The sequence below is a fragment of the Tupaia chinensis genome, unplaced genomic scaffold, assembly GCF_000334495.1.
Source record: "Tupaia chinensis unplaced genomic scaffold, TupChi_1.0 Scaffold146687_1, whole genome shotgun sequence".
Taxonomy (NCBI): domain Eukaryota; kingdom Metazoa; phylum Chordata; class Mammalia; order Scandentia; family Tupaiidae; genus Tupaia; species Tupaia belangeri.
The window spans coordinates 4,209,481-4,218,580 of NW_006206544.1; positions in this window are offsets into that span (position 1 = coordinate 4,209,481).

The window sequence follows — 9,100 nt, forward strand, 5'->3', positions numbered from 1 at the left end:
GGAAAGATGGCCTGGCACCATAAATAGTTCTGCCTGGCAGAGAAGATTAGAGAAGCTATATGAAAGAACTTGTACCATAAAACAACCTAAACTTGGGAACCATCAGTTAGCGTAATGGCTATGTCGCTGGACTCCCATGTAGTCGACCGCGGTTCGCGTCCCGGACCTGGTGGCTTAAAACTCACGCCAGGCGCGTGTACGTGCGTGCCCAAGATCCCGAGAGGAGAATGGAGGAGAAGGGATTGTGGCGTGACCATCCCCTCTGGGGGGTGATTTCTCGCTTTCTGTCTCTATGTCTCTCTCTGTCTGTCTGGCGAGCACACACGCCCTATAGCAAAAACCTCTCCAAAAAAAATAATAATAATAAAAAAAAAACTAAACTTTTCTAGCCCAGCATTATTATCAGTAGAGATTGCAACAGAAGAACCTCAACCAAAGGATTATCTTAAGGAAGATTTTGAAGAAAGAAAAAGAGACTATCTTTGCTAGCAGAATACTTGGTAGGCAGGGCTGAACTGAGGTTTATGTGTTAATTGTGTGCTGAGTGTTTGCTTTTCAACAGTTTGAGTAGTTGACATGTAAATATTTTTCTCAAAAATATTTTTTTTAATATTTAAAACCATACTGTCTTTGTAGAGTCACAAACAAAATTATAATAAATATTTCAAACATTATATTTAAAATTTAGTTTTTTGAAATTTTGAAACTTGTTTATTAACTATGGAAAGTAATCAAATATGTCTATTGCTGAGTGAAGCAAGCCAGGATATGAAAGAAAGATATTGTATGTATCCACTTAGTACATACTGACTATCGACTATCCACACTTTATGGTAGATATCCCAATATTGGACGGCATAAAAGCAGTGAAAATAGTTATGAATGCAGAAGAGAGTGTGGATCCTGAAGGGAGAGGGAAAAGTTTAGAGAAGGATAGCAAGAGAGCAGAGAGGTATGACATTAGTGGGACACAGAAATGGTTTATTATACCATGTATAGTACTCTCAGCTGGACTGACCTGAGAAGTATTTCATGATGGGTAAATTCTCTTTACAAACCAAATTATATATATTGATTGAATGTTTTTAAAATAATGAGAATAAATAATAATAATAATAATTAATCTGGGGGTCAGCAGGTGGCATGGTGGTTAAGGGCACTGAACTCCCACATGGACGACCATGGTTTGAGCCCCAGACCTGGTGACTTGCTTTTTTGGTAATAAAGTTAAATAAAATAATTCTTTTAAATAATAATAATCTGAAAAAATAAGCTATTTGATAATGATGATGTGGATAGTAATGCCTTTTTCTTGACTGATATGGATGGTTATCATGCTGGAAAAAGAAATGTAATGCACTGTAAAGATACATGTTATTAGATGTAATATTTTAAAATTATGATAAAAATTAAATACATTTTTAAAAAGAACAATGGGGTTATGAGCAAAATTTTTTCATATATATAAATTAAATGTTTGTGGGACAATTTAAAAATAAATAAATAAATGATTAAAAAAAGAAAATAAATAAACCTTACCTGCCAGAATCATTTATGAATTGAAACTTTGACTCGATAGCAGTATTTATGTGTTCCTGTTGACACTGACCCTAGAGAGGAAATTAAATTCACCAAGAGATTGGTATGCTGAGGTGCACAACCTTAGAGCCAGGCATCATCTTCAACAAAATGTTTAATTCACTTTGGGGCCAGAAGGTGGTATATTGGTTTAAGCACTGGACTCCCACATGGCCTACCGCAGTTCCAGTCCTGGACCCAGTGGATTGAAACTCACCCTGAGTACATGTGCATATGTTTTCAAAACTCCAGGAGAAGAATGGAGGAGAGGGGATTGCAGGTCATCCCTCCTTGGGAAAGGAGTGATCTCTCACTTGCCCTCTCACTTTCTCTGTCTCTTTCTGGCAAGCACTTGCACCCTAAGGCAAAAACCTTGCCAAAAAGAAAAAAGTAAAGAAAAAAATGTTTAATTCACTTTAAACCAGTTAAGAAATTAGTTTCTCCTATAAGACTCTGACCAAGGTTCTAAAGCCACAACAGTTTATATCAATCTATTTTTAAATATTTAAAATTTATTTTGATATATGAAATCCCAGAATAATGACGTTACTCTTGTTACTTAATGAAACTATATTCCCATTGAAATAGTCATTGAATTTTAGACTTTGTGCCTTTGGAATAGTCTCATGCATTTTCTTTATTTTACAGCCCAGAAAACTGAGACCAAATCATTTAAATAATGTTTTCAAATCTTGTAGCATGTAAAAGGCAGACCTGAGGCTACAATCTGTCTCATGAACCTTGGGACTAGTTTTTATCATTAGGATGTGAAGCTACTGTTTAAGCTTATTACAGCTGTCTGTGTCCTTGCTAAAAAACTGTCTCTTGCTGTCTTTCCTCAGATTCTACTTGATGTGTCAAAGCAAGAGACTCGAGCATAGATGATAATCTAGATACAATAAAAAATATCTTACATTTATTTTATCTAGAGATTATTGTCTACCTGTGGTAAAGCTTAGAAGAACAATATTTTTTTTTTGGAGAGATTTTCACTGTAGGGCGCGTGCGCTCGCCAGACAGACAGAGAGAGACATAGAGACAGAAAGCGAGAAATCACCCCCCAGGGGGGATGGTCACGCCGCAATCCCTTCTCGTCCATTCTCCTCTCGGGATCTTGGGCACGCACGCACACGCGCCCGGCGTGAGTTTTAAGCCACCGGGTCCGGGACACGAACCGCGGTCGACTACGTGGGAGTCCAGCGACATAGCCATTACACTAACTGCTGGTTCCCCATGGAAGAACAATATTTTTTGAAGTATGAAAATTTCCCTCATAGACATGCAGCCTTTATAGGCTACCGCATGTGTGAACACTGACAGAGTACAAAGCCAGAGCCTGATATCAGTGCCACACACGTGAAACAGCACACAATGAAGTCATTTCCAGATGGTTGCGCTGAGTTGGCAAGATTCAGACATCTTTTCTTCATGTTTTCACCACCATATCCATGGTCTAGATATTTGTTTGTTCAAATCTGTCCTTTTGCTTGCCAAAATCCAAATATGCATGGCATAGTCTCAAAATCTTTCTGGAAACCCACAGAGCTAACCCTAGCTGTAGCAGTGTATTCAGCACCAGGCCCAAGAGAAACCTTCAAAATGCCAGCCCCTTTGGGCAGGGCCCCTTCCCAAAACACTATCCTTATCATCATACCATGCTCAGCCCACCCTGATTCAAGTGCCATCCTCCATCCCTAAATCACTACTAAAAGTCACAGAGGAATTTGCTAGAAAGATATTTTCTACTATGCTACCTAGACTGAACGAATCAGGAATTCTTGTGGTGGGACCCAGTAATCTATTTCTCAGTAGGGCCTCCAGGTAAGTCTTGATTACGCTAAGTTTTGAGAATCCCTTTTCTAGCTTATTACCCCTTACCTTAATTGTCATGGGTAATAAGAGAGAGAAACACATGGCAAAAGCAAAGGTTTGATGACACTAGAATAAATCTAAAATTGCTGAGATAAGGAATTCAATGAGAACTACACAGGAGTTGAACAAATGGTGGGGAGGGTGGGTCCTATAATAACAAAGATTCAATTAAACGTCGATAGTTAGTCCAACTTGCAATTTTCTGGCCTTGCCGTTAGGAAGAGATATTATAAATACTTTATGAAATGGGGAAAAGACAAGCTAGAAACAAACATGGTCAATTTGTATTGTGTCAAACTAAATTTCCCTGGATCCTCTTCCCTGCATCGAACCGGGCAAATCTGAAGCATGAGAGACATTTGCATGACATTTGGAAGATGAAAGTAAGAGCAGTCCTCATCTCTGTGCCCTGGGAAGCTCAGCCGCTGTTGCAGTGCAATGCTCATGCGTATTGTCGCTCTGTGCTCACCTGGTTTGCCTGGACCACAGCCAAGGGCAAGCTTCTCCAGCTCCTGCTGGATCACCTGCTTCAGTTTCTCCAAATCCTGGGCCAGGTGCAGGATTAGTTCTGACAAAGCGTGCCAGCTTCTCTTGCTGGATAAACCCATCAATCACATTACAGGCTTAGAGTCAGGGCAAGACTGGCTCAGTGCCCATCTGCCATCAGGACCAGTTTGTGTTTTCCTCCATTCCCAGTCGCCTGTCCTATAAACTTTGGGCTCCATGACCAGAGAGAGAAACAACAGCCTCATCGTATATAAATTGAGCAATTACTTCCCTCAATTGCACAAGATTAGATCCCTAAAATAAATAAATAAATCCCTTTATTTCGTGTATTCATTTTTATGTACTAAGGAATATATGTATTTATGAAGATAATAGTTTTCTAATCGAACCCTGGCTGAAACAGATATTCTGATACCTGGATATGGGATATGACTATAACAAAAATGTAAAACAAGTGAGTGATTTAGGATGGGGTGATAGGCAGAAACTGGAAGAACCTTGAGAAGGATGTTAGTAAGGCTAAAGGATATTGAAGAAACTGCTAGTGAAAGCCTGATATGCTTCTAAGAGGCTTTCCATGAGAGTTTAAAAGAAAGTAAATGAATGGATGACTAAATGCAGCCCATCCAGATAATGGAGTATTATTCAGCACTAAAAGGAAATGAGCTATCGAGCCAAGGAAAGGCCTGCGGGAAACAATGAATGCATAGCACTAAGTGAAAGAAGCCAATCCAAAAAGGTTACATACTATGAGATCTCAAACAATACAACATTCTGGAAAAGGCAAAAATATGGTAATAATAAAAATATTAGTGGTTGCCAGGGGTTAGAGGAAAAGGAGGAATGAATAGGCAGAGGGCAGGCAGTTTTCAAGAAAATGAAACTACTCTATGATACTGTAATAGTAGATACAGGTCGTTATGCCTTTGTGCGCACCCACAGAACATACACCACCCACAGTGAGCCCTAATGTGAACTGTGAACTTCGAATGATAACGATGTGTCAATGGAGATTCACTGATTGTAACCAATGTACCGTTCTGGTGCAGGGCAGGGAATACAGGAATGTCACTTTATACTCATTTTTTCTAAGAACCTGAAACTATTCTAAAAAATAATACCTATTGCCTATTTTTTAAAGAAAAAGAACAGATAGCGAGCAAATGTAATTGAAAGATGGAGAAAAAATTGTCCTTGTCATATAGTAGCAGAAAATGTATCAATGCTATTTGTCTGTAATGGGCACAGTATTGTAGAAAATGTAACTGAAGAACTACATGACCTAGTGAAGGAGATTTCCCTGCAGGGCGGTGGGATACTAAAAGTGCTACCTGGCTTCTTTTTACTACTTATAGTAAGATTCGAGAGGAGGGACCAGCAGATGGTGTCATGGTTGCATCACTGGACTCCCACGTAGTTGACTGCAATTTGAGTCCCGGACCCAGTGACTTAAAACTCAAACTGGGCGCATGTGCATGTACCCAAGATTCCGAGTAGAAAAATGAAGAAGGGATTGAGCTGTGGTCACCCCTCCCCACTGGGGGAATTTCTCGCTTTCTCTCTCTCTCTCCCTCTTTTTCTCTCTCTCTCTCTGCACACGCATACACCCTATAGCAAAAATCTCTGAAAAAGGAAAAAAAAAAAAGATATGAGATGAGCTGTAGAAAAATATAGAGTATAGAAATATAGACTATAGAAAAATATAGAAATAAAGAATCTAGGACTTACTTCAAAATAAAACTGTTTCTCATTCTCAACCTTTCCAACATTCTCAAATTAAGAAATGACTTCAGAGCAAAGACCATATCAATGGAAAACTATAAGATACTTTGTTAAAACCTTAGAAAGTTCTTAAGGCCATACGTGAGAGAATCTTTAGTCAGATAAAAGGAGTTTTATGGTCTCAAAACTAAGTCTTGTAAATTCACTCCTTTAAATAAAAAAACTCGCTAAGGGCCTTAAAGCTGACACGCCTCAGTAGCCTCGCAAGACTATCACTGTGAGAAGGGCCTATCTTTAAAAGATGCCTGGTGGCACAGTTCATAGCAAAGTGAGCTGCAGTGCTGGAAAGCACATGGCCATACACAGGTTTGGGTCCCAGAGTGTTAAGGGACATGCAGAGCTAGAGGGCCAGAGGAGGATTGCAGCATGATGGGACCCTACTGAGGGTCCTATTCTGTGTATCTTTCTCTTGTTTGCATATGTGAGCTATCATAAATAAAATAAACTTTAAAAAGAAAATAATATTTTTAAGTGATTATGCTTTTTTAGATTTAAAGGTGTAAAATGAAAGCACAGTATAAAATGAAAGCACTTTGGGTCCCCAATTCACTAACCACAAGAAGCAGTTTTTAAAACTACTCAGCTGTGGGACCAGTAGTTGGTATAATGGCTATGTCACTGGACTCCCATGTAGTTGATGACGGTTCAAGTCCCAGACCCGGTGACTTAAACTCATGCTAGGCATGTGTACCCAAGATCCCAAGAGGAGAATGGAGGAGAAGGGATTGTGGTGTGGCCATCTACCCTGGGAGGGGGGATTTCTCGCTTTCTGTCTCTCTATCTCTGTCTTTCTGGTGAGCACATGCACCCTATAGCAAAAACCTCTCCAAAAAAAAAAAAAAACTACTCAGCTCAAATATTGGCCATTTCTAATGAAAAGGGAAGGAAAACTCAGAAGCCAGGCCAGAAACCTTAAATAATCATTCCCAGGCTGTAATGTTGAACTGTTATCAAGGAACTGGCAATAAGCAAATGATTGGATTTCAAAATTGCCATGGACCAGTGACCATGGTGTGACTCCCATGTCTTTTTGAAGAGAGTGGATTGCTATTGTCCTACACATTTGCCATAGTTTTTGGGTGCTCCTAGTTCACAGGCCCTTAATTCTAGAAGAACAGTATTTAAGGAATTTTATCCAGATCTTACTTTGACGATGCAATCTTAGACTTTGAGCCAATTCTGTACTGGTATGAAACTTCAGGGTTTGGGGGGAGGAGATGACTGTATTTTTTTTTTAAGTGGGAAAAACAAAAATCACTAGGGACCAGCAAGTAGTCTATGGAAATCAGGCTCCAAAATGTCATCCAAGGATTCTCACCTTCATATACTCATGCTTTGTAAAGTCCCCTCTTATAACGAATCATGGTTGCCACTGGTTGACCAGTGTACTGTGTAAGAAGTAATGATGTATAATTTCTAAGACAAGGTCTTAGAAAACATATTGGTTTTTGTCTCAGTCTCTCCGTTCATTCACTCTTGGGAAAGCCAACTATCATACCATGGAGAAACTCCTTTTGTTGAAGAACTCAAAGGCAAAGGTAACTGAGATCCCTGACCAAGAGCAGTAAGAATTATCTACCTCCGAAGTGTATCTTCCAACCCCTGTCAAGCTGTCAGATGATGGCAGCTCTAGCTAACATCTGATTGCAATACATGAGATGCTGTTGAATTTTCTACCCATAAAACCATGTCAGATAATAATTATTAGTATCCTAAGCCACTAAGTTTTGGGGTGATTTGTTACACAGCAATAAAAAAAAAAAGAAAGAAAATAAAGAAAACAGTAAGTTTGAAAAGTTAGGAGATCAGTAAGGGAGAGGACTCTAACACTATAATACCACAATCCTGACAACAAAGTCTAGGTTGCACAAAGAAAAAAAAAAAAAAGCTTAGAAACCTTCTCAAAGCCACCAGGTGGGATAATCTTATTAGCATTATCTCTTGAGTATTTAAAAAGAGCTTTAATAGAGAAGTTTAAAATGAAGTCTAGTCTTAAGTATTCAGGGACATTCTGACATTTCCCAGTGAAGGTACTACAATGACACAAATTCCTGTGGTTCGAAAAGTATGGCTGTGGTGACAGTCATTCAATCAAAAAAAGATTTCATGAGCACATATGCCTCATGATTATATGTATCTGGGTCTTACACATTTACTCTCAACCTATCTAATCATGTTTAATTCTCACATTAACCTTATGAGATAGCTGTTATTAATTCCATTTTATGGATGTAGATGCTGGGGCTTGAAAAAGTCACAATGAGAAATGGCAGAGCCAGAATAGGAATTCAGGTCTTCTGAGTCAATGCCTGGCTTTCTTCAGTCACAGTTACCATGTGGTGGGGGAGAAAATATATACCCATAAAACCATGTCAGATAATAATTATTAGTATCCTAAGCCACTAAGTTTTGGGGTGATTTGTTACACAGCAATAAAAAAAAAAAAGAAAGAAAATAAAGAAAACAGTAAGTTTGAAAAGTTAGGAGATCAGTAAGGGAGAGGACTCTAACACTATAATACCACAATCCTGACAACAAAGTCTAGGTTGCACAAAGAAAAAAAAAAAAAAGCTTAGAAACCTTCTCAAAGCCACCAGGTGGGATAATCTTATTAGCATTATCTCTTGAGTATTTAAAAAGAGCTTTAATAGAGAAGTTTAAAATGAAGTCTAGTCTTAAGTATTCAGGGACATTCTGACATTTCCCAGTGAAGGTACTACAATGACACAAATTCCTGTGGTTCGAAAAGTATGGCTGTGGTGACAGTCATTCAATCAAAAAAAGATTTCATGAGCACATATGCCTCATGATTATATGTATCTGGGTCTTACACATTTACTCTCAACCTATCTAATCATGTTTAATTCTCACATTAACCTTATGAGATAGCTGTTATTAATTCCATTTTATGGATGTAGATGCTGGGGCTTGAAAAAGTCACAATGAGAAATGGCAGAGCCAGAATAGGAATTCAGGTCTTCTGAGTCAATGCCTGGCTTTCTTCAGTCACAGTTACCATGTGGTGGGGGAGAAAATATATATATAAATCCTATACTCCTACCTTCTCAGAATTTAAAGCTACATTGAGGGGGAAAAGATCTAAGTATACAGTGTAGGTAACAACATCTAACACTTAGTTTTTGTGGAAACAAAAGAACAATGTACTTAGCAAATAGTACAGGCACGTGCAGCTGGAGATTTGTATGGGCTAACAAAAAGCTTCATGGAGGACCTAAGAGGAGAGGGCGGAAAATGAGTGGAGGAAGGATTCGATGTGGATAGCAGGAAGGGAAGGGTCATTCCTCTCAATGGCCAAATACTAAGTCCTGAGCAAAACTTCCAGTTGAGAATCATGGCACAT